Source organism: Hevea brasiliensis, chromosome 13, assembly GCF_030052815.1.
Source record: "Hevea brasiliensis isolate MT/VB/25A 57/8 chromosome 13, ASM3005281v1, whole genome shotgun sequence".
Lineage (NCBI taxonomy): Eukaryota > Viridiplantae > Streptophyta > Magnoliopsida > Malpighiales > Euphorbiaceae > Hevea > Hevea brasiliensis.
In genome coordinates this window covers 54,883,583-54,910,716 of record NC_079505.1, presented here as the reverse complement: position 1 = coordinate 54,910,716, position 27,134 = coordinate 54,883,583, and the positions used below count along the sequence as shown (strand labels likewise).

The following is a 27,134-nucleotide window of genomic DNA, read 5'->3' as shown; positions in this document are numbered from 1 at the left end:
GATTAAATATATTCCTTACAAAAAAGGAATTTACAACAAAAGTTTCCCTTAATTCAATGTGACCGAAAACATTTTATTCATAAAAGTGCCCCTACTAAAATTTGATGCTCATTAATACTTGTCCACACAACCATTTAGACATATATGCTTAAATTTACGAATTTATAAAACGTCATTATGAAATATTTAAACCTCGAAACAAATTAAATGAAGCTAATAAATATTAAAGCCAATAATTAAACTAAAAGCATATAGCCTTTTAAATCGAGAGAAAAATATAACACGATCAAAATAATTTAGTAAGTCAATCAATAAATGAATAAAATTTTAGGGTTGTTGCATAGCCGATCTGCTATGCCATGCAACGGATCCTCGCAAAGGTCCTCGAACTACGCTTCACGGCTCGGTTTATAGCGATAATGATAAAACATCATTGTATGTACATGGACGCGCTATTTTATTCTTTGAACCTTATGTCCATATGGTAGCCAAAAGAAACTGGGCTTCTATACAAAAAACTGGGCTCTTATACCATTCACCGTAGAAATTTTCGTTTTATTTTTCCTTTTAATCATTATAAGAGGTAATGGAAATCAATAAGTAAGGAAACAAATCATGCAAAAAAAGTAAAGGCGAAAAATTAGCAGATTGGCTATCCGTGATAAACTGTAAATAGAAAAGCTGGCATTCTGCATTATAACAAATGAGGCATCTCATACTTTACAAAGAAACAAGGACGTAATGAGTGCATTAACATCCAGGTGGAATTGATTGTCCTATAAGTCTAGGTTTAACATTTGCGCATAGGGATTTTATGGGTCCGTCGGCTCCAATGTACTTGAGGTTAATGTTAGCAAGCTCAACCTTCTCGCACGGGACGATGCTACTACAGTTAAGTCGAATGGCTATGGGAGTTGTTGAAGAGCCCTGAATATTCTTGAAGCTAACGTTGTTGATCTTTACCTTGGATGGAATCTGGGAAGGTGAAAAGAAAGACAAGATTTTAATCAATTCTTAATGTTTGTGTGTGAGTGTGTGTGCTGATGAAATATCCAGCATCACGTGACTGCAGGATATATATTAAGAGGAATTTCTTCCCCTTTCTTTTTCAAGTTACCTTTGGATTGCATTGATTCCATGGGCAATACACTTGATCAATGAGGATAGGATTGCTGACATTTTTCATGATAATGTCTTCGAAATGCATATCAGATGCAATGCCACCATGTAATGCAGGCCAAGTCTTAATTCTCACACCATTATCGGTGTCGTAGACTATGCAATTCCTTACAAAAATTCCAACCACAGGGTCTTCCTTCTCGTACTTCCCTAAACTTCCTACACTAATGCCATGGCCCTGCCCGCATCTTACTTTCGTGATTCGTATTTGTTGGCTCCCATCTCCAATTGAGATGCAATCATCACCGGTGATAATGTCTGAATCAATGATATTGATCCTCTTTGATCGTCCAATGTGAATTCCATCTGTGTTGATGCTATGTCCCGGTGCAATGACTGTAAAGTGCTGGAAGGTAACGCTGGCCCCCATAACATTTACATGTAAATTCTTGCCGTCCAGGAAGTTACGCCTCGAACTATGCTATTGGTGACGAATCGAACCTTAAACTCGATATATTTTTTGGAACAAGTACATAAAGAAAATATTATCGCATATTACCATAGATAGGGTTGCAGAAAAGTGAAGATATGCGAGAGAGCATTCAATTGTGCTTACAATTGGAAGTGACTTGCATTTTGGGTTTTGGCCACAGTTATTTTGCTTCCAAGCAATTTCTCCTCGCCCATCGAATGTCCCACCGCCGGATATTGTTAATCGATCGATGTAGGCAAAGGTAATCCAACTAGCCTTATTGTGCAAGTAGGGCTTGTTGGCGCTATAAAGGTTCCTTGAACTTCAAGATGCATGGCACCCTTGCATGGACCTTTTAAATCCACCACGCCTAGTAAATATGTCCCTTTTGGTATCATAATTTTGCTAGAACCCACTGCTGCGCACGCCTCTTTCCATGCACTCAATAGAGCCTGAAATGGAAAAGGGGAATGAAACTTTTTACAGTAACAATCTAGGAAATATCATCATGATATCAAGAGTCGAATTTATTTGCATACCTTACTAGTATCTGACTCGGCCCGCCTGCACCATATTTTCGCACATCAAAAGTATTGGACTGAGCTCCACTCGCATCGAAAAAGAATAACACCAAAGATATTACGTATACATGTATCTTTGAACCCATCTTCTTTATTAATGTGCTTCCTATCCCTTGCTAGTTCTTGCTTAGATTGTGTCAGAAATGTGAATGCATTACTCTTCCACTGTAAGGCCCTTTTATACGTTGAGTAGCTAGATTAATTTAGCCAAGGTTTATTACAGGCTGTAGCATTTTCATGCATCATTTATTCTGTTTTCCTTTCTTGTTTTAAATTAAAAGTTTTAATTGGCAAAAGCCTACCTACCTATGCTAGTTTACAACCGATAATTGTCCCACAACTTATTCACTTCTCTCCAAACCTATTATTTTGGATATAAAATTCTTTATAAGTTCTAACAAATTTTTCATACTTTCTAACTGTAGTTATATTTGATGTTGCAACGAGCCAAAGGGATCCCTTCACCTTTAATTTACTTTTCCTGTATGTACGCATACTCTTTTAAACCTTACCTCTTCAGTAGTCTCGTAATATTCGACTGGCCCAGCTATTACTCTTACATTTTTTTTTTTTTATCTCTCTCGTGCCTTGCACTATTTTAGGGTATAATATAACGGAATGAATAATCGGGGAGATTATGCAAAACCAGCAAAAATTATATGCCCATTTTATCCTATTGGTTTCACCCTTGCATTTTATTTTATTTTATTTTATATTTTAAGTATCTTGCAGCAGTATATTTACAACTCAATAAACAAGGAAAATGAAAGTGAAAAAAAAAAAATTCTAAAATCACAGGGAGAGTGGCAGAATGAAAAGGAAGAATTGAAAAAAAAAAAATAAATTGAAGTGCGCGCCCGAGTCCATCTAAACTTTTGTCATCTCTTTTCCCATCCTTGTGCAAAACTTTTATTTTCGCTATATTTCCTATTTTTGTTTTGATAACTTATCTTTATTAATACTTGCAGATGAATTTATTTCAACGGGATTAAATATATTCCTTACAAAAAAGGAATTTACAACAAAAGTTTCCCTTAATTCAATGTGACCGAAAACATTTTATTCATAAAAGTGCCCCTACTAAAATTTGATGCTCATTAATACTTGTCCACACAACCATTTAGACATATATGCTTAAATTTACGAATTTATAAAACGTCATTATGAAATATTTAAACCTCGAAACAAATTAAATGAAGCTGATAAATATTAAAGCCAATAATTAAACTAAAAACATATAGCCTTTTAAATCGAGAGAAAAATATAACACGATCAAAATAATTTAGTAAGTCAATCAATAAATGAATAAAATTTTCGGGTTGTTGCATAGCCGATCTGCTAGGCCATGCAACAGATCCTGCACAGTGTCCTGAACTACGTTTCACGAAGCCTGGGTTTATAGCGATAATGATAAAACATCATTGTATGTACATGGACGCGCTATTTTATTCTTTGAACCTTATGTCCATATGGTAGCCAAAAGAAACTGGGCTTCTATACAAAAAACTGGGCTCTTATACCATTCACTGTAGAAATTTTCGTTTTATTTTTCCTTTTAATCATTATAAGAGGTAATGGAAATCAATAAGTAAGGAAACAAATCATGCAAAAAAAGTAAAGGCGAAAAATTAGCAGATTGGCTATCCGTGATAAATCAGAATAGAAAAGTCGCATTCTCGTGATTATTACAAATGATGCATCTCATTCTTTACAAAGAAACAAGTAAGTAATGAGTGCATTAACATCCAGGTGGAATTGATTGTCCTATAAGTCTAGGTTTAACATTTGCGCATAGGGATTTTATGGGTCCGCTTACCCAATGTACTTGAGGTTAATGTTAGCAAGCTCAACCTTCTCGCACGGGACGATGCTACTACAGTTAAGTCGAATGGCTATGGGAGTTGTTGAAGAGCCCTGAATATTCTTGAAGCTAACGTTGTTGATCTTCACCTTGGATGGAATCTGGGAAGGTGAAAAGAAAGACAAGATTTTAATCAGTTCTTAATGTTTGTGTGTGAGTGTGTGTGCTGATGAAATATCCAGCATCACGTGACTGCAGGATATATATTAAGAGGAATTTCTTCCCCTTTCTTTTTCAAGGTACCTTTGGATTGCATTGATTCCATGGGCAATACACTTGATCAATGAGGATAGGATTGCTGACATTTTTCATGATAATGTCTTCGAAATGCATATCAGATGCAATGCCACCATGTAATGCAGGCCAAGTCTTAATTCTCACACCATTATCGGTGTCGTAGACTGTGCAATTCCTTACAAAAACTCCAACCACAGGGTCTTCCTTCTCGTACTTCCCTAAACTTCCTACACTAATGCCATGGCCCTGCCCGCATCTTACTTTCGTGATTCGTATTTGTTGGCTCCCATCTCCAATTGAGATGCAATCATCACCGGTGATAATGTCTGAATCAATGATATTGATCCTCTTTGATCGTCCAATGTGAATTCCATCTGTGTTGATGCTATTGTTAGTAGTATGCCCTAGAGCATATCATTTAGTATGTATCTTGTACATATTTTGTTAATAAATGGCATTTCCACTTTTCTATTTATATAATATATTTATGTGTAATAGAAAAGATCCATTGATATTTTGTTAGAAATATTATTCTTAAGTTGTTAAGAATATGAGTGACAATATTTCTAGCACAAAGTATCATAAATAGGTTCACAATCGAGGATACTTCATAATAAGGACATGACTTATCCAGAAAGATTGTATTCATGTTTGTTCCCAAGTTATTTATATGAGATATAAATAAGATGGAATGGTGAGTCTCATGCCATATGACAAACATGATAGGCACTTATAAATGATAAGTAGGCCGAACCAGTGACACTTATGACAAGCACATGGAGTTTACTCTTGTCAATGTTTTGTCATAAATCATATCAGTGCATGTCGCAATGGGATTTTGCGGTCGCCCGGACGATCACTCACCGAAGTGGGAAAGAGTGAGGAGTCGCCACCTTAGTTTTGAGGGGAACTAAAGAAAACCATTTGAGAAGATAAATAAAGAATGAAACCACTTCAAGACAGAGATTCTAGGTTCGGGGTCCGTAAACGGGTGGGGAAGGTGTTAGGCACCCCACCTCGTCCCTTAATAAGGGTAAGTAGGTTTAATTTTGCGTCCTTTATAAATTAGTTAGAAGGGCTTGAACGGGAATGTTAATCCTTTTGGTAAGAGGAATATTTGGTTTTTCACTAATTAGGATTACCCAGATACACAAGTAAATGAGACAACCTTAGTGAACGAGTGTGAGAATCGGATAAGAACTCTCCTCCGACCTCTTTTAAGTTATTTATTAAAGTTTTGAGGGGAGACCGGATAAGAACTCTCCTCCGGTCTCTTTTAGGTTATTTATTTGAAGTTTTGAGGATGAGACCGGATAAGAACTCTCCTCCGATCTCTTTTAGATGTTTATTAAAATTTTGAAGGGAGACCGGATAAGAATCCTCCTCCGATCTCTTTTAAGTTATTTATTAAAATTTTGAGAGGAGACCGGATAAGAACCCTCCTCCGATCTCCTTTAGAGTTATTCGTTAATGTTTTGAGTTGAGACCGGATAAGAACTCTCTTCCGACCCCTACTTAATGTTTATCAAAATTTTGAAGGGAGACCGGATAAGAACCCTCCTCCGATCTCCTTTAAGAGTTGACTTAAAACTTTTAGGCAAGGATAAGATAAGGACTCTTCCGACCCCTTCTATTTTGATGAGACTCGGACAAAGACTTTTCCGACCTTTAAAAATTTAACCACAGCTACGGGTCTTAAGAACCTAAAACTAAGAATTCTGACCTTCAAAAATGCCGGGGATAAGGTTTATGGATATCCTGTGGCTGAACGGGGAACACTAGACTTGATTCACTGACCTTTTCATGTAGTCATTTTACCAATATCTATTAATAACCGATCTACTGCTTCGTTTACTTTGGTCTTATTCCACTTCATGACATCTTTGTCGAATCGCTTACGCCAACCTAATAGTTCGCTATCTTCCCGACGTGTTATTCAGTCCTCTTTTTAAAGGAGACCTCTAAGTTGCAGCTACCTACGCTTACTCCAACCATTTACATACTACAAAGAGTTAGAAAACTTGTTTTCAGAAATTACAGAGATCAATAAAATGAACTGATCACTAAAAAGATGATTTGAGAGTGACTTTCTTTGGGATTGCTTGTGCAGAAATGGTCTAGATGTAAGAAGAAAAAGGAAAATGCGGGAAATAAACGTAGACACTTAATAAAACAGTAACATGAACTCTTATAACACTATTTTCTCTGGGTTCTCTTGTACAAAATAACCTTGAAGAAAGTTGCAGATGTATGAAGAACAAAGGAAGTGCAGGAAACAAACGTAAACAGTAGTGTGAACTCTTACCTGTGAGGAGCCAAATATATTGAAATAACTGAGGTGGTAAATAGTGATAAAGATGGCGGATTGATCAGCCTGAGGGTTGATGTCTGTAAGGAGCCAAATGTATTGAAATAACTATGAGGTGGTAAATAGTGATGAAGATGGCGGATTAACCAGCCTGAGAGTTGATGTCTTTCGTGAAACCGAGAGATGCTTTAGCTAAAAGGTAACCGGTAAGAACCAGTGGAAGGAAGTTGAGCTTGAATGTAAGAAAAGAAAGCAAAGAGGACGAGAGTATGACCAGATAATGAACAAACTGGAAATGTAGAGTTCCAGTATTCACAATCCTTTCCAAGAAAACACTCCTGAAAACTAGTTTCAAAAGTCTTTTTGATTACTACAAAACAGCAGAGTAACAAACTGAATGAAGTTTCAGAGTTCCTCCACGATAATAGCAGCCTCTTGTCTATATTTTTTTGTCCGTCCTTGAACGCTTTTTCATGCAGTATTTATAGGAATCGGGTGCTCCCATGAAGGGTCGATTTATTTTGAGGAAGATGGAGGGTCAAGATTTTGAAGTACATGATCGGATGTTCAGAATTAAAGAGAATCAAAACGAATGGTAGATCGCTTCTCGGAATATTTGTCCTTTTCCTCTTTTAACTGACGTCTTGAATCCTCTTGTCCGAACGATCCGAGGGCTAAGAGTGAAAAACGCTGGTATTGTCGTCTTCTCTTTTGATCCAAGGGTTCCGATTCATCCTTACAAGTGAGATCAACGGTGGAGATTGGGATGTACAGATCGTCATGACATACCCGCACAAGATTGGCGGCGATTCTTAGCGCATGTGGAGATCTCGCCACGCTTTAACTACCTCCGATCGACGACGGTTATTGGAATTTGTCTTATTCTTTTTGTCTTCCGATCCTCCCTAGCTCCTATTCCGATCTCTCATGCCGATCTCCTATCTCCGATCTCTTTATCCCTTGATCACCGATTCTAAGCATTAATTACATCTCGATTCTCAAGCGTCCCGCTTTTTCCGCAAAGATTAAATGCTCATTTTCCTATATATACCCCGCTGATAGTGGCATTTCCTTCATTCGATTTTTCTCTTTCTCCTTGCTTTCCTGTTCTGCCCGTGATTGCTCGTGCCATGATTGTGGTTTTTGATCTTTTCCGATGGACTTCCTTTCTCACCGATCAAAATTTACGATCCTGATTGGATGACCCTAATTGATGGTGAGAGAACCGATTTGATCAATCAGTATTGCGGACCTCGGTTGTACCGATCTCGAGTCGCTCAATCGAAGTTCATTCGGCTTCATCACATTGAGTGTTCCGACGATTCTCGATCCACATTGGGTGTTCCGACAATGATGAAGCATCCGGCCGAATATCCTTGGGATCGCTTATAAACCGATCCTTAGAACACCGGGAGTATCCTTGGGATAAGTTATAAACCGATCCTTAGATCTCCGGGAGTATCCTTGGGATCTTGTAAACCGATCCTTAGATCGCCTTTTGATATAGTCGGATCTCCAATGTATTCCGATCCTTAGAGATTGCCCAAATGATGTAGTCTCATCAATGTAATCGATCTCTAGAGATCACCCAAATGATGTAGTTAGTCCTTTATTGTAATCCGATCCTAGAGATCGCCCAAATGATGTAATCCGATCTTTTGGAAATAAAAGTCTTGTTTCTCCAATTATTATCTTATTGATTATTTTCTCGATTTCCGATATATTTGTCCGATTCGATTCTTTACCGAATGACCCTTAATCGATCCTTTATTCAAAATGTTTAACCCATTATGCCGATCTCTAATTAACCGATCTCGTAACGTTCGATTATTTGAGAAATTGCCGAGTCCCTCCAATCGATGCGCGCTTGAAACTTCGCGAGCATTAAATGCTCGACTAGTATAAATAGGGGTGGAGGGTTAGCCATTGTTCTCTCATTCCTTTCTCACCTCTTGTTCGCAACTCAAGTTCTCTCCTTTTCTTCAAAGGTCTCCGACGATCGACTCCTGTAAGGGCTTTAATCCTCTTTTTAGTTTAAGTTCTTTGTTTTTCTTGAAAATGAGCTGCCGAAGGTCGAGAGCGCGAGCCCTCCTTCCATTCAGTTCTCATGGTCATCGTCGATGAAGAAGAGGCAATCGGGCCACTGCAACCTAAACCCCTAGGGTCTCTCGCCAGTGCCTGGTCTGGTCATACCATCAAGGCTTGCACCACCTTCAAGGAGAGAGACCTTCCTATAGACGAGCTTCCATCGGTTCTTCTGAACTGATCCGCAATCGCTTGTTCAAGAATACAATATTTGTCCCGATTCATATGAGCGATCAAGTGCCATGGCGATCTTCGTGTCGATCACTCTTTTGAAGAGGATGACATGGTCATGGTGTACGAAGAACGCTTAAAGGCCGATCGAGGTTCCTCTAGCCGATTTCTATAAGGAGGTCCTAAAATTTCACCGAATATCCATTGTTCAAATCCACCCCAACTCGTGGCGGATCTTGGTTGCTTTCCGAGGTCTATGCCGAGCTAAGGGAATCAGACCTACGGCTAAGGTGTTCGCCGAGCTACACGCACTAACTCACAAAGGAAGACGAACATCGGTTCTTTCAGTAAGCCTCTATGCGGACTCTTTTCCGATCTGCCCTCATCCCTTAAGAATTGGAAGAACTGGTTCTTCATTCCGAGGAGTAAAGATCCGAGCCGCTGAGGACTTTCTCGTAGTCGTGGTACCAAGGGCCTCGCTCAAGCACTTTACCCCGAGTCAAGAGGAAAGCTTGATAGTGATGGAGTGAAAAGTCGTGCCACCACTCTAAAATATTCTGTCAAATGCGGTGATCGCCGAATCGCACCATTGGACCATGCAATCGATCACCGCCGAGATCGCGAACTTCCGCTCTCGACTCGGCATTGGTATTTTCTATATCTCACTCTCAGACCTTAGCGATCTCACTAACCTCTTTTCTCGTGTATGGCGGGTGGTGAGGGTTCTAGGAAGCGGAAGAAGGACAAAGAGATCTTCCGAAAGTAAAGGAGATGAAGCGTGCGAACGTCTTCAAACACCCCCACGAACACAGGGAGATGCAAAGAGACCTGCCTCAACCTTCGGTCCGCGACCATTGAGGTCACGGATCTCCTCCTAGATCGGAAGAGCAGCCCCGCCTATCTCGCTTATTCCAAGCACGAAAGGGAGCCTTCTCAATCTTCCGGGAGGACCTCTTCTCGTGGCGCCGACATCGACCGATCGCTTGAAGAATAACCGATCGTTAGGGAGAACCCCGATTTTGCCAAAGTCCCGGGATCTACCATCTTCTTTCAAGAGGATCGACAGTTATCCTGAATGGTCTCGATGATATCTTGACTCGAACCATGAGCTTGAATGTGGAGTGTCCGTGAACCGCACCATGATTCGAAAAGATTCAAGCCTGGTAAGGAGGTTGGGAAGAAAAATCAGAATTAACTTCCTCCGATCCCAACTCTCATCCGCCGGATTATATATCTCAAGTCGAGGGACGCGAAGCACCATGAAGACCACCGCCGAAAGGTCTCGTGACTGGCCGAAAGAGAACGGGCTCTCAGAGAGGTCCAGCACTTCAGCCAATGAAGCGCCAGTCGCCCAACTCGTCGAAGAGCTTAAGGAGAAAGACGAGGAGCTTAAGGCGAAAGATGAAGAGATGGTGACAGGATAGCCGAGCCTATGTGAATGCTCACAAGGACCTCTTGGCCGAACTCCAAAGCGCTACCCGAGGAGGACTTCTCCGGATGGACGACTGCTCCTGGGGCGATGGTGAAGATAGTGAGGAGGAGGGCGAGGGAGAGAGAGAGAGTGAGCAATGTAAATCAGTCAGTGATCCTCACCGAATAACTTGTACAAATTATGAAATGAAATGGAATATCTCTTTTGTTCAATGAATGGATGTGATTGGAAAATCTTCAAATTTGCCTAAGTATTTAATTGTATGAGCATAGCGAAACATGAACTAAATTCCATTATTAATCTCAGTATAAAAGATCGGAAAGCACAATAAGCATGAGATCGGTGGGGAGAAATGCTGAACGGGACTTGGTTAAAATTGAAAATTTAACTTGAACACTTAAGATCGGGACCCTCGTTAAACCGAACCCAAACTTTAGCTCTTAATCTTCCTAAAAGGAGGTCGGCAATAAAACTGTTAGGAAAAGATCTAGTGCCATTCATTTTATTTATCAACAGAGATCAAATATACTTGACAGTCCGAAATTCGACAACGGGTTTGAGAGGTCGGTAAATGATTTGAGAGATCGGCGAGGCTTAATGAATATGAGGACTCAGATTAATTCAATTTTTGTGAGGAGAGATCGGGAATGTGACCGCCTAAAGAGGATCGGAAACGAGATTAGCTGCTCAAAGAAGAATTTTTATTGATTCTAGGATCGCCAAAATATGGTGTCGACAAGCCCTCTCTTTACATAATTTCTATTAAAGGAAAAATTTCCGATAGGAATTATGTAAAGATTCGCACTCATATTTTGGACGATTAGGTGTTCAAATTAGGGAACTAAAGCACACCTAAGTTAATGACCTCGAACATTAAAATCAACTTGGATCTAGAAACCAGAGGTTGATAACAGGAATTAAAATTGCATGAAATTAAAATCAACTTAGATCAAGGAACCAGAGGTTGATAGCAGGTAATGTAAATTGCATGAAATTAAAATCAACTTAGATCAAGGAACCAGAGGTTGATGGTGGAATTGCAGGAAATTAAAATCAACTTAGATCAAGGAATCAGAGGTTGATGACAGGAAATGTAAATTGCAGGAAATTAAAATCAACTTAGATCAAGGAACCAGAGGTTGATAGCAGAAATTTAAATTGCAGGGAATTAAAATCAACTTAGATCAAGGAACCAGAGGTTGATGACAGAAATGTAAATTGCAGAAAATTAAAATCAACTTAGATCAAGGAACCAGAGGTTGATAGCAGAAATTTAAATTGCAGGGAATTAAAATCAACTTAGATCAAGGAACCAGAGGTTGATAGCAGGTAATGTAAATTGCATGAAATTAAAATCAACTTAGATCAAGGAACCAGAGGTTGATAGCAGGTAATGTAAATTGCAGAAAATTAAAATCAACTTAGATCAAGGAACCAGAGGTTGATGGTGGAATCGCAGAAAATTAAAATCAACTTAGATCGAGGAACCAGAGGTTGATAGCAGGAAATATAAATTGCATGAAATTAAAATCAACTTAGATCAAGGAACCAGAGGTTGATGACAGGAAATGTAAATTGCAGGAAATTAAAATCAACTTAGATCAAGGAACCAGAGGTTGATGGTAGAATTGCAAGAAATTAAAATCAACTTACAAGGCAAGTCTAACCTTAACACATGAAGTTCTTTCCTCGAAGTGTACTTAACAAGATACCAAGGCGATGATTAACGAAAAGAAGTTGCAAGACTTGACCTATAACCCCATTTTCTTCAAATGCCCCTCTTCTGCTTCGATTTTCTTCTTATTCTATAGAAAGCGCCTCATGGTTTTCACTTTCTTTCGTCCATTTAACTGCGCCCTTTCGGGTTTTCACCCCGTGTTTTTTTTTTTTTTTTTTTTTTTTTTTTTTTTTTTTTCGGCTATTCCTCAAATCTCATAGTAAAGTACGCGAGGTTATCAATTTTAAATTCAAATCTTATGGCAGAAATTTAACTAATCAATAGCGCATTAGTCAAAGAGAAAGGATAATAAATAAAAAAATGAGTAAGGTGAAAACAAAAGAACGAATGGAGTATAACTTTATCATGGCTTTAGGAAAATAGACTTTCAAAGGAAAAGGAAAGGTACAAGGATAGATCTCATATATTCCTTTTAGTTGGTTTTGAAGTCTTTAACCGCCATATTCCAAGTTCTCCAAAGTCCCTTCTTGCGGTTGCCTCTCTATCCGCGGTTTCATGCCCTTCCTTATTCCTCCGCTTTGGTTCTTGGGACGCCTTTTGGTTTTCACCCCAAGAAGGTTTTTTTTTTTTTTTTTTTTTTTTTAGGGCGCCTTTCGGTTTTCATCCCTTCTCCTTTTATGCATAGTATCTCTTGACGGTGTCGGCATTCACGTGTCTCGGAATTCTTCACCGTCCATGTGGTCAAGATCAAGGCTCCTCCAAGAAACGCCTTTTTAACCACATAGGGTCCTCGTAGGTTGGTGACCATTTGCCCCGAATCGCTTTGGTTTGGTAGTACTTTCTTTAGAACTAAGTCCCGGTAGGAATTCCGTGGGCGTATGTTTTTATCAAATGCTCGCCATTCTCCTCCGATATAATTGCCCGTGACATGTCAGTTAACCTTTTCTCATCCAAAGAAGTTTAATCGATCCAACCTTGATGGATCCATTCGACTCACCAATCGATTCCTTCGTAATCCTTAGGAAGGAATTTCAACCTCAACAGTAATACCGCTTCCATCCCGTGAGACGGTGAGTATGGAGTTGCCCAGATTGAGGTTCTTATGGAAGTCCTAGATGCATGAAGAGCGTAGGAGCATGTCATGCCAATCCCTATATGTGACCGTCATTTTCCGGATTATCCTCTTTAGATTTTTGTTCGCGCTTCCACCGCTCCATTCATCCGGGACGGTATGGGGAGGAATTGAGATGTCGGATTCTATTGATCACACAACGAATCTTCTGACGTTCAGTTCTTGGCGTTATCGATAACAATTTCATTCGAGACCATGCCGGCATATGATATTGTTTCTGAAGAATTTGAGAAACGTGTTCTGCGTGATGTGAGCATAGGATGTCGCCTCGACCCACTTGGAGAAATAGTCGATGGCTACAAGGATGAATCTGTGCCCATTGGATGCCTTGGGATTGATGGGACCAATCACATCTATGCCCCACATTGCAAAAGGCCACGGTGAGACGAGATTGAACAGCTTGTGAGGTGGCACATTTATCGGATCTCACAAATCGACACTTGTGGCATTTCCTAAATACTCGATTCAATCCTTTTCCATTGTGGTAATTTTATAGCCACGTCTCATGATTTGCTTAGCCATCATGTGTCCATTGGCGTGAGTTGCACAATTTCCCTCATGAGTTTCAAAAAGGATTCTCTTTGCCTCCTTTGCATCCACACATCTCAATAATTCACCGTTGGAGCTTCTTTTGTATAGGGTTTCCCCACTGGGAAAATACCCCAATGCTAACCTCCGCATCATTTTCTTTTCATTTTTGCTTGCCCCTGAAGGGAATTCTCCGGTTCTACAGTAGACCAGGATGTCGTGGTACCAAGGCTTTCCATCGAGCTCTTCTTCAATCATGATGCAATAGGCTGGCTCATCCCTTACTTTAATCTTCAACGTCAAACGTCGCTCTTCTTCGATTTGAGCCATAACCTAGAGTAGCTAAGGCGTCAAGAAATTGATTCTTGTCTCTACTGATGAGTGAAAGAGATTTCTTCAATTCCCGATCATCTCCAAGAAGTATTTCGTAGGGGATTAACTTGGGATCCTTGGTTTGCCATTCTCCCTTGACTGATAAATTATCGTGAGTCTCCATACACCTCCAACTTTCTGATTTTCATCTCCATAGCAAGATGTAGACCCATTACACAAGCTTCATATTCTCGACATTGTTGGTACAAATAAATCCCAACTTAGCAACTATTGGGAAGTGCTTTCCTTCCGGGATACTAGTACAGCTCCAATTCCATTCTGATAAATTGATCAGACCACAAAATACATTTCCCACACATCGAGTGACCCTCTTCTTCGTAGTCTACTTCATTAATATGTTCGCCGTGGAACTCAAAATCCGAGCTTCATAATCCGATAGGGTTTTCCGCTAGGAGGTCAAGAATTACGCTACCTTTACCGCTTCCGGTCATGTAGACTATATCATCTTGGGAGAGTATAACTCGCCACTTGGCTATCCTTCCGCACGAATGGGCTTTCGAATACGTATCGATAGGATCCATCCGGAGATAAGCCATGTTTTGTGATTCAACATGTAGTGCTTGAGGCGATTTGTCAGTCTGTGCTAACGCGCAGCAAGTCTTTTCTAAGAAAGAGTACCTTGACTCACAATCATTGAACTTCTTGCTCGGGTAGTAAATGGCCCTCTTTTCGGCGGTATCATCATGTCGTCCCAAAACACATCCCATAGAGCTCATGACCGCCATGTACAAGATCGAGGCCTGCCGCCACGCGGGACCAATCTTGTGGGTTTGACAAATCGCTTGATTGTCTCGAAGCCTTTTGACAATCCGAATCCCATTGGGTAGGATTGTTTTTCCGAGTAGTCCAAAATAGGCTCACTTTGGCGGTGAGATTAGAAATAAATCTTGAAATGTAGTTCAACTTTCCTAGAAAATCACGACCTCCCTTTCTGCTTTTGGGGACGGCATCTCTTGAATAGCTCGAACTTTGTCCGATCCACTTCTATCCCTTTCTCGCTACTATGAATCCCAATAGCTTTCTCGTTCTAGCTCAAGATGCATTTAGCAGGTTCACTTCAACTTGTATTTCTGAGTCTTTCGAGCACCCTCCTCATCACCCGAACGTGGCTCTCTTTTCCCCTGGATTTGATGATCATATCATCCACGTATACCTCCACTTCTTTATGCATCATATCGTGGAATAATGTGACCATCGCGCGTTAGTAAGTAGCCCCAGCATTCTTCAACCCGAAGGGCATAACCCGATAGCAAAATACTCCCCATTGAGTGATGAAAGCGCTTTATCCTTGTCCTCCTTGTCCATCGGAATATGATTGTACCCTGATGCCCCATCAATACACGAACACCTACCCAATCCCGCGGCATTGTCAACTAACACATCAATGTGAGGGAGAGGGAAATCATCTTTCAAACTTGCTTTATTAAGGTCCCTGTAGTCAACACACACCCTGACTCTCCCGTCTTTCTTCACATCGACGACATTAGCCACCCATTGGGGATATTTGACTACTTCCAAGAATCCACATATCGCTTTCTTGACTTCATCCCAAACCTTGAGCAAGGTGTCGATTCATTCTCCTCGATTCCGCTTCACCGGATCGTTCTCGAATTAAGGGTATCTTGTGCGTCACTATCTGAGGGTCCAAACCGACCATATCATCATAGCTCCATGAAAATACGTCGAGAAATTCCTTAAGCTGCACGATCATATCTCCCAATTCCTCACTCTCCACTATCTTAAGTTCCTTTACTTCTTCCGAACCTAAGTTTATTGTGCGCTTTCATCTCCACAAGGCACGAGGAGGGCTCATCCTTTTCACTGCTTCTTGTAAGTTCTTCCTCGTAATCACTTGAAGTAATGGCGCTATGGGGATTTCAAAATTAACTGAGGAATTTCCGAGTCTATTGGATTATTAGGTGTTAATTGATGAATGGTCCTGAATGAATAAAGAATAGAACATGTTATAAGGATGGAATTAAAAAGGAAAGAGAGTATTGGATTTAAAATGCGCTATCAATTCATTAATATTAATGCCATAAGAAAAGGTCCATTTACAGTATTACACTTGTCACCATGGACAAAATGATCAAGTGTAGATAACCAGAGGTACTTTACTCGAGATTGAGTACAGGATGTCCTCTGGTCCAGCTGCCCGATTCTTGCTCCTCACCATGGTAAAAATTTCCTCAAAGTGAGGAATTAGCTTGTCTACCCTTGGTGCCAACCTCTCTTCATCTGGCTCTATCACATTTACTCCATTACCCGCATTATGGTTGGGCAATGGGTTTGAGGTAACATTGGGGAGGGAACCATTTCCCTCGATCTTTAGCCACCCGTTTCGGATTAAAGCGTGCACTCTCCCTCTGAGTGCCCCGCAGCTTGTCGATTGAATGCCCTTGTGCTCCTCCATGATACTCACAACGGCAAGGCATCATACCACCGGGATATGGCTACCGGATTGGGTCTAAAGGGACTGATACGATTTGGTTTATACCGACAAGGTATCGGTATATTTCCGAGAGGGAGGGGAAGGGGTGGATCAGATTCCTTGGAGGTCTTGGGTTATTTTGTGGTGGCCGTGGTTGAGCCGGAGGAGGAGGTGGTCTTGGTTGGAAATTTGCGGTGGGGCGTATTGTGGGCGTGGTTGTGAATAATTAGGAAAGGGGGAATGTTTGCGATAGTTGGTCCATGAGAGGGAGGATATGGCCGTAGTTATTTTGGGGGAATTGGGGAAAATTATTCACGAGTGATGGAATGTACATCACTCTCCTTCTTCTTGCCAAAATTGGCGCCTTTTCACAGGTTCTCACAACTCGTAGCCTTCCTATTCTCGATTAGCTTCAATTCTCTCACCGCTTGGATGATATCCGAGAAGTCTGGAGGTATTTCCGATCATCGAGTTGAAGTAGGAGCTTTCAATGTTTCAATAAATAGGAGCAAAGTTCATTGTCAACACCGGAGGATATACTTCGCAGCCTTCTCCCTCCATCGTTGGGCATCGCTTAAAACCTTCCCGTCTTTCTACTGTGTCTGAGGTCCCTCCTTGTGGGTGCCGCATCACAATTGAATTTGTACCGCTTAAGAAAGGTATCGCTAAGTCCTTCCAGAGTGCAGCTTGCTCGCCCAATTGTATGCACCATCTCGTAGCCGCTCCGAGAGGCTCTCGTGAAAGAAGTGAATGAGAAGTCTATCGCCTTCTGTTAAGGCGCACATTTTGGCAATGTAGGTTGCGGTGGATGCGGATCCGAGTTTCACTGTATTTGTCAAATCAGAACCTTGAATTTGGGTGGTACCACCACATCCGCACCAATCTCGTGATTTACACATCGATCGAGCCATACATGTTCAACCCTCTATTGCTCTCAATCTTTCTTCTAGGCGTATAGTTTCTCGCTTTCTCTCGCCCTATGTTCTCCTTCCACCGCATGATACACTCCTCCAACCGGAGCCGAGGGGTGGAGTAAATCGAGGGATCGGGATTGAATGGTGAGGCTCGGCATTTGAGACGGCCGTAATAGGAAAAAGGTGGGTCATTATTTACGGTCACCGGATTGACAAAGTGATTTTCGGTCCGAATGGGAGACCGAAAGGTAAAAGAGGTTGAAGCTTGCGAGGATCATTTGTTGTAGGAGGCGGAGGAGGTAATGGTGGGCTAGGTTACTCAGTGTTTGCTCGAGACATTTCCTTCATTAGTCTCATAATTTGAAAGTCGATCCTTCAACTCGAGACCGCCCTTGTAGGTTCTGTACTTGCTCCTGATTTTCCATTATCTTCCTCGTTCGAGATCTTGTTAAGTACACTCGCTTGGGTTGGATCGTGTGCTTGGTCAGACTTGCCTTGTTTGAATCAATATTGATTTCCTGTGAAAGATAAAAAAAAATTTAAATGAATTTGAGTTTTGCAAAGAAACTAAAAGCCCTTGTCTGGACGAAGGATACAAATGGCGTTTGAGAGCCAAAGTTGAGTCTGCAAAAGGATAATCGCCTCAACTTTATCATGGCATCGTTCGATAGTCTGACCGTGAATGACGGGATTGAATGCGCATTTATGATACCTGTCCATATAGCGCATTTCAATTTTTCACATAACCCTAGCGAGGAAGTTCCTACGGGAGTCATACTATTCATTCACAAATTTTGCTAAACAATGGTCCAAAAATCACTTCATTAACTGAGTAATTTGTACATCGTATCTTTTACATTGGCCTAGGCTCGAAGATTCTTTATAATAAGATGACATTTTCTCGAGATACTCATATAACCTTTCTTCTTGCTTGGCGGTCGAACACTTTCGTGAGCATACTCGGATTCTGTAATAGTTCCTTTTTCCCTCTGCTATCATCTTCTCCAATCGGTCCACATTTTCTTTCACCCTTGATAGAGGGCAGCTTGTTTCTCTTTCTCTTTCCTTTCTTTAGCACACTCTTTCAAGATGTCATTGATGAGGAGTGCCTGTTCTTTTAATTCAAGCTTCTTCTTCTTGTTTTCCTGTTTATACTCTTCAACGAGTACCTCTTGGTACTTCATCCTTTCCTGAAGCTTACTATTCTGCCCTTTCATTTCTTTGACCTCAGCTTGGAGAGAGTTTCTTTCTTTTTCCCACTGTACCTCTTGCTCTTCGACCCCTATCCTTTCGGCCCTTGCCTCTTCCTTGAGCTTTCTTATCCTTCTCTTAAGTTTTTGCTGTCGGTCCTCCAATTGTTCCATTCGTTCTTGCAGCTGTGAGTTCTCGGTATTCGCCTTTTGTAGTGAGTCATCCAGATGGCCATTCATTTCTTCTAATAGGACGTCTCGGAGCGGGTTGTTGTCCTTGAATTCTACAATAGAGTGTTCTCGGTCCCCGTCGACTCCATTTAAGATAATCGCCCGAGGCACTTGGGCCTTTGGGTGATCTCTCCATCAGAGTGATGTTTTCCCAGGACTTGCGAGCCATTTTCAACCCTTCTTCTCCTTTGAGCTCGTGGTAGAAGTGACCTTGGTGGTATTCTTCAATGTTGATCATGGACTGTGTTGAGCCGAACTGCCTCATTACCAATGCCGGAATGTAATTTGTGTATCCGGTTACTCCGATCAGGGACACTGACTGAATACCGCCTGTACCAATCAAAACGGGTTGGTTTGACGTCCACAGCTTCCTCCAACAGTAATCATGGCTATTGAAACTCAAAATCCTTTCCGCCATCGTCTTTCATTCTTTGAGCCGATTAACCGGATCATCTTCTCAATGGGAGGCTGGTCAAGGTACCAAGTCAATCCTTTTGTCTCCACGGACACATGTGACCGATAGTCCGAGGTATAACAACTGAGAACAACACTTAATGAACCCTTTGCCCTATCTTCTGCAGTGTAAGGGTCAACAGGGTCTCTGCAAGAATTGCTGGTATCGGATTGATCCCCGCTTTCATCGCCCAAAATACCTCCATGCGACCGCAAGTGATGATCCCCAATGGCCCCGGAACAGGATCGGACCATAGATTCCCAAGGCGAAAAGCTAAGCTTGATCCCATTGTTTCTCTTGGAGGTAATGATCTAACCGCTTCAAGGTACGCCCAATACCATCCATGCGTGTTCCTTTGATCTCTTTCCGACTTTACTTCCTCCGGGAGAACCCAACATATGTGCCAACCGCTTCTGTGTCCTGCTATGTTCGAGGTGTAAGTAGATCCGGTTCTGCAAGGAGTATGGGATCTCCAGCAATGCCTGATATTCTTCCATAGTGGGAACCGTGTCAATGTCATTGAAAGAGAATACTCCGTACTCAGGATTCCAAACTGACAACATGGCTCTTAATGCCGGGATTTGGACCTTGACTTGCATTAAGGTTGCAATCCTTCCGTACTTTTCTTCAAACTGTACCTTGACCTGATCGGGAAGCGACTTCCACCTATTAGATGCACTTCGAGGTTGTTCATTTTGAGCTCTATTTTATCCAGATCCAATGAAGGTATTGAGCTAATGTGTGCCTTGGAAACATCATTTTGCGAGGGTACCGACCAATGAGCTGATTTGGACCAAAGTTTAACATTCTGAACCTTTTCTGCCAACTGACTCGAGGATGCCATGATAAGAATGATGCCTATCCTTCTACAGACTCTTGGTTTGGTAACGACTGCGGGAAAATTTGTTAGTAAAACAAATTAGGGTAATTTTGAATCATACTGTTGACAGGATGACACGTACACATTTATCAAAGTAGGAAAATGTGTAGGTGTTCTAGTAGGATTCAAGATTACCCTCAAAAGAAATGAACAAAAGGAAATCAAAACAGAGCAAGGTAAGAGTAAACATGTCCCTTTGTCCTATAATAGGAGACTCGACACGGTAAGCGCTACCTATCCGGATAGTTCTATCTTATGAGGCGCTTTACTACGGCCACTATCGTGACGGTTTAGCTCAGATCTAATTTTTCTAATAGCCACGAGTTCCCAAATTGCCCCTCATCAGAAACAAGAGAGCCCCATTCTACCCCCATGATATTGTCGGAAAATTCCACTGTATCACGATAAATAGAACAAGTTTCAATTTGAGCAGAAGCCTTCACGGATACTAACGGGTAAAACCCACTGCATCACATGACCCCTCCTACTTTCCTAAAAGGGTAAGAAAGCCCTGTTAGGACCATAGTGGGTGAGGACATTGTGTAAGTGTTCAGTGTGAAGGGACACTTTACCTCTTCCCAATTCAGGGGGATTTTATTTTTCCATTTTTCTTTTTTCTTTTTCTTTGAAATGAAGAGCACTGTAGGAGATATAACAGGCAAAACAAAATAGTTAGTAGCAATAATAATTAGCATATGAAACATCGCCGAGTGAGCCCCTCTAAATATAATTTGATCGGACAAAAATTAAGCCTACTTTTGGACCTCTAGACTGGGGTTGGGATACTTCCCCAGCGGAGTCGCCAAGCTGTCGCAATGGGATTTTGCGGTCGCCCGGACGATCACTCACCGAAGTGGGAAAGAGTGAGGAGTCGCCACCTTAGTTTTGAGGGGAACTAAAGAAAACCATTTGAGAAGATAAATAAAGAATGAAACCACTTCAAGACAGAGATTCTAGGTTCGGGGTCCGTAAACGGGTGGGGAAGGTGTTAGGCACCCCACCTCGTCCCTTAATAAGGGTAAGTAGGTTTAATTTTGCGTCCTTTATAAATTAGTTAGAAGGGCTTGAACGGGAATGTTAATCCTTTTGGTAAGAGGAATATTTGGTTTTTCACTAATTAGGATTACCCAGATACACAAGTAAATGAGACAACCTTAGTGAACGAGTGTGAGAATCGGATAAGAACTCTCCTCCGACCTCTTTTAAGTTATTTATTAAAGTTTTGAGGGGAGACCGGATAAGAACTCTCCTCCGGTCTCTTTTAGGTTATTTATTTGAAGTTTTGAGGATGAGACCGGATAAGAACTCTCCTCCGATCTCTTTTAGATGTTTATTAAAATTTTGAAGGGAGACCGGATAAGAATCCTCCTCCGATCTCTTTTAAGTTATTTATTAAAATTTTGAGAGGAGACCGGATAAGAACCCTCCTCCGATCTCCTTTAGAGTTATTCGTTAATGTTTTGAGTTGAGACCGGATAAGAACTCTCTTCCGATCCCTACTTAATGTTTATCAAAATTTTGAAGGGAGACCGGATAAGAACCCTCCTCCGATCTCCTTTAAGAGTTGACTTAAAACTTTTAGGCAAGGATAAGATAAGGACTCTTCCGACCCCTTCTATTTTGATGAGACTCGGACAAAGACTTTTCCGACCTTTAAAAATTTAACCACAGCTACGGGTCTTAAGAACCTAAAACTAAGAATTCTGACCTTCAAAAATGCCGGGGATAAGGTTTATGGATATCCTGTGGCTGAACGGGGAACACTAGACTTGATTCATTGACCTTTTCATGTAGTCATTTTACCAATATCTATTAATAACCGATCTACTCTGTTTCGTTTACTTTGGTCTTATTCCACTTCATGACATCTTTGTCGAATTACTGTTTACGTCAACCTAATAGTTCGGCTATCTTCCTGACGTGTTATTCAGGTCCTCTTTTTTAAAGGAGACCTCTAAGTTGCAGCTACCTACGTTTACCCAACCATTTACATACTACAAAGAGTTAGAAAACTTGTTTTCAGAAATTACAGAGATCAATAAAATGAACTGATCACTAAAAAGATGATTTGAGAGTGACTTTCTTTGGGATTGCTTGTGCAGAAATGGTCTAGATGTAAGAAGAAAAAGGAAAATGCGGGAAATAAACGTAGACACTTAATAAAACAGTAACATGAACTCTTATAACAATATTTTCTCTTGGGTTCTCTTGTACAAAATAACCTTGAAGAAAGTTGCAGATGTATGAAGAACAAAGGAAGTGCAGGAAACAAACGTAAACAGTAGTGTGAACTCTTACCTGTGAGGAGCCAAATATATTGAAATAACTGAGGTGGTAAATAGTGATAAAGATGGCGGATTGATCAGCCTGAGGGTTGATGTCTGTAAGGAGCCAAATGTATTGAAATAACTATGAGGTGGTAAATAGTGATGAAGATGGCGGATTAACCAGCCTGAGAGTTGATGTCTTTCGTGAAACCGAGAGATGCTTTAGCTAAAAGGTAACCGGGTAAGAACCAGGTGGAAGGAAGTTGAGCTTGAACAGAAGAAAAGAAAGCAAAGAGGGCGAGTATGACCAGATAATGAACAAACTGGAAATGTAGAGTTCCAGATTCACAATCCTTTCCAAGAAAACACTCAAAAACTAGTTTCAAAAGTCTTTTTGATTACTACAAAGCAATGAGTAACAAATGAATGAAGTTTGAGTTCCTCCACGATAATAGCGACCTCTTGTCTATCTTTTTTGTCCGTCCTTGAAGCAGTTTTCATGCGGTATTTATAGGAATCGGGTGCTCCCCATGAAGGGTCGATTTATTTTGAGGAAGATGGAGGGTCAAGATTTTGAAGTACATGATCGGATGTTCGGAATTAAAGAGAATCAAAGCGAATAGCCGAGATCGCTTCTCGGAATATTTGTCCTTTTCCTCTTTTAACTGACGGTCTTGAATCCTCTTGTCCGAACGATCCGAGGCTAAGAGTGAAAAAGCTGGTATTGTCGTCTACTCTATAGATCCAAGGGTTCAGGATTCATACTAACAAGTGAGATAAACGGTGGAGATTGTGATGTACAGATCACATGACATACCCGGCACTGTCAAAGATTGCGGGCGATTCTTAGGCGTGCGGTGGAGATCTCGTCGCCACGCTTTAACTACCTCGGCTCATTCGACGGCGGTTATTGGAATTTGTCTTATTCTTTTTGTCTTCCGATCCCTCCCTAGCTCCTATTCCGATCTCTCATGCGATCTCCTATCTCCGATCTCTTTTATCCCTTGATCGATGCCGATTCGGCCTAAGCATTAATTACATCTCGATTCTCGGCGTCCGCCGTTTTCCTTCGACATTAAATGCTCATTTTCCCTATATATACCCCACATCGATAGTGGCATTTCCTTCATTCGATTTTCTCTCTTTCTCCTTGCTTTCCCTGTTCTAGCTGCTCGTGATTGCTCAAAGCCATGATTGTGGTTTTTGATCTTTTTCCGATGGACTTCCTTTCTCACCGACTGAAAATTTACGATCCCGGTGATTGGATGACCCTAATTGACGATGGTGAGAGAACTGGATTTGATCAATCTGTATTGCGGACCTCGGTTGTACCGATCTCGAGTCGCCAATCAGAAGTTCATTCGGCTTCTCATCACATTGAGTGTTCCGAATGCGATTCGATCCACATTGGGTGTTCGAAATGATGAAGCATCCGGTCGGCAATATCCTTGGGATCAGTTATAAACTGATCCTTAGAACACCTGGGAGTATCCTTGGGATAAGTTATAAACTGATCCTTAGATCTCCTGGGAGTATCCTTGGGATCAGTTGTAAACCGATCCTTAGATCGGCCTTTTGATATAGTCAGATCTCCAATGTATTCCGATCCTTAGAGATTGCCCAAATGATGTAGTCTGTCAATGTAATCAGATCTCTAGAGATCACCCAAATGATGTAGTTAGTCCTTTATTGTAATCCGATCCCTAGAGATCGCCCAAATGATGTAATCCGATCTTTTTGGAAATAAAAGTCTTGTTTCTCCAATTATTATCTTATTGATTATTTTCTGATTTCTGATATATTTGTCCGATCTGATTCTTTACCTGAATGACCCTTAACTGATCCTTTATTCAAAATGTTTAACCCATTATGCCGATCTCTAATTAACCGATCTCAGAACGTTCGATTATTTGAGAACAGCTGTCGAGTCCCTCCAATCGATGCGCTGCCTAGAACTTCGCGAGCATTAAATGCTCGGACTAGTATAAATAGGGGTGGGAGGGTTAGCCAGTTGTTCTCTCATTCCTTTCTCAGCCTCTTGTTCGCAACTTCGAAGTTCTCTCCTTTTCTTCAGTGTCTCCGACGCCGATCAGACTCCGGTAAGGGCTTTAATCCTCTTTTTAGTTTAAGTTCTTTGTTTTTTCTTGAAAATGAGCGGTGCCGAAGGTCAGAGAGCGGCGAGCCCTCCTTCCATTCAGTTCTCATGGTCATCGTCTGATGAAGAAGAGGCAGTCGGGCCCAGCGTGCAACCTAAACCCGCTAGGGTCTCTGCTCGGTGTCGGGTCATACCATCAAGGCTTGCACCACCTTCAAGGAGAGAGACCCTTCCTATAGACGAGCTTCCATCGGTTCTTCGGGAATCCGATCTGCAATCGTTTGTTCAAGAATACAATATTTGTCCTGATTCATATGAGCTGATCAAGTGCCATGGCGATCTTCGTGTCGATCACTCTTTTGAAGAGGATGACATGGTCATGGTGTACGAAGAAACGCTTAAAGGCCGATCGAGGTTCCCTCTAGCCGATTTCTATAAGGAGGTCCTAAAATTTCACCGAATATCCATTGTTCAAATCCACCCCAACTCGTGGCGGATCTTGGTTGCTTTCCGAGGTCTATGCCGAGCTAAGGGAATCAGACCTACGGCTAAGGTGTTCGCCGAGCTACGTACTAACTCGCCAAAGGAAGACGAACACTGGTTCTTTCAGCGAAGCCTCGTTGCGGACTCTTTTCCGATCTGCCTCATCCCTTAAGAATTGGAAGAACCGGTTCTTCATTCCGAGGAGTAAAGATCCGAGCCGCTTTGAGGACTTTCCTCGTGGTGGTGGTACCAAGGGCCCCTGCTCAAGCACTTTACCCGAGTCAAGAGGAAAGCTTGATAGTGATGGAGTGAAAAGTCGTGCCACCACTCTAAAATATTCTGTCCAAATGCGGTGGATCGCGAACTACACCATTGGACCATGCAATCGATCACCGCCGAGATCGCAAACTTCCGCTCTCTGACCTCGGCATTGGTATTTTCTATATCTCAGTCCTCAGGACCTTAGCGATCTCACTAACCTCTTTTCTGTGCAGGTATGGCGGGTGGTGAGGGTTCTAGGAAGCGGAAGAAGGACAAAGAGATCTTCCGAAAAGTAAAGGAGATGAAGCGTTGAACGTCTTCAAACACCCGATCACGAACACTGGGAGATGCAAAGAGACCCGCCTCAACCTTCGGTCCGCCGACCATTGAGGTGTCGGATCTCCTCCTAGATCGGAAGAGCAGCCCCGCCTATCTCGCTTATTCCAAGCACGGAAGGAGCCTTCTCAATCTTCCGGGAGGACCTCTTCTTGTGGCGCTCGACATCGACCGGCGCTTGAAGAATAACCGATCGTTAGGGAGAACCCGATTTTGCCAAAGTCCCGGATCTACCATCTTCTTTCAAGAGGATCGGGACAGCTATCCTGCATGGTCTCGATGATATCTTGACTCGAACCATGAGCTTGAATGTGGAGTGTCCGTGAACCGCACCATGATTCGGAAAAGATTCAGCGTGCAGGTAAGGAGGTTGGGAAGAAAATCAGAATTGACTTCCTCCGATCCCAACTCTCATCCGCCGGGATTATATATCTCAAGTCGAGGGACGGGCGAAGTACCATGAAGACCACCGCCGAAAGGTCTCGTGACTGGCCGAAAGAGAACGGGCTCAGAGAGGTCCGCACTTGTGCCAATGAAGCCGCTCAGGTCGCCCAACTCGTCGAAGAGCTTAAGGAGAAAGACGAGGAGCTTAAGGCGAAAGATGAAGAGATGGTGACAGGGATAGCCGGAGCCTATGTGAATGCTCACAAGGACCTCTTGGCCGAACTCCAAAAGCGCTACCCTGAGGAGGACTTCTCCTGGATGGACGACCTGGCTCCCGGGGGCGATGGTGAAGATAGTGAGGAGGAGGGCGAGGGAGAGAGAGAGAGTGAGCAGAATGTAAATCAGGCTGGGGGTGATCCCCCAGCCGAATAACTTGTACAAATTATGAAATGAAATGGAATATCTCTTTTGTTCAATGAATGGATGTGATTGGAAAATCTTCGAATTTGCCTAAGTATTTAATTGTATGAGCATAGCGAAACATGAACTAAATTCCATTATTAATCTAAGTATAAAAGATCGGAAAGCACAATAAGCATGAGATCGGTGGGGGAGAAATGCTGAACGGGACTTGGTTAAAATTGAAAATTTAACTTGAACACTTAAGATCGGGACCCTCGTTAAACCGAACCCAAACTTTAGCTCTTAATCTTCCGAAAAGGAGGTCGGCAATAAAACTGTTAGGAAAAGATCTAGTGCCAGTTCATTTTATTTATCAACAGAGATCAGAAATATACTTGACAGGTCCGGAAATTCGACAACGGGTTTGAGAGGTCGGTAAATGATTTGAGAGATCGGCGAGGCTTAATGAATATGAGGACTCAGTATTAATTCAATTTTTGTGAGGAGAGATCGGGAATGTGACCGCCTAAAGAGGGATCGGAAACGAGATTAGCTGTTCAAAGAAGAATTTTTATTGATTCTAGGGATCGGCCAAAATATGGTGTCGACAGTGCATATAATCTTTAGACCTGAGATAGCACAGTTATCTTGTATATAGGTAGTTTGAGTTTGATACTGCTTTCATACTTGTACTGTGTATGGGTATATGGGCATGTGTTGGCTCCTACTAGTTATATATGGAGGTAGGTGTTGATCAAGATGGAATATGTTCCTCTAAGTAAATAGAGATAAAATCCTATGTTCATTTA

The 27,134-nt window shown here is 41.7% G+C and overlaps 2 pseudogenes; both read right to left on the bottom strand.

Moving 5' to 3' along the window:
- Positions 1-750: 750 nt before the first annotated feature.
- On the bottom strand, positions 751-2,258 carry LOC131172148 (exopolygalacturonase-like; annotated as a pseudogene).
- A 1,652-nt stretch (positions 2,259-3,910) lies between these two features.
- Positions 3,911-27,134, bottom strand: part of LOC131169011 (exopolygalacturonase-like) — a 32,900-nt pseudogene continuing 9,676 nt past the window's right edge.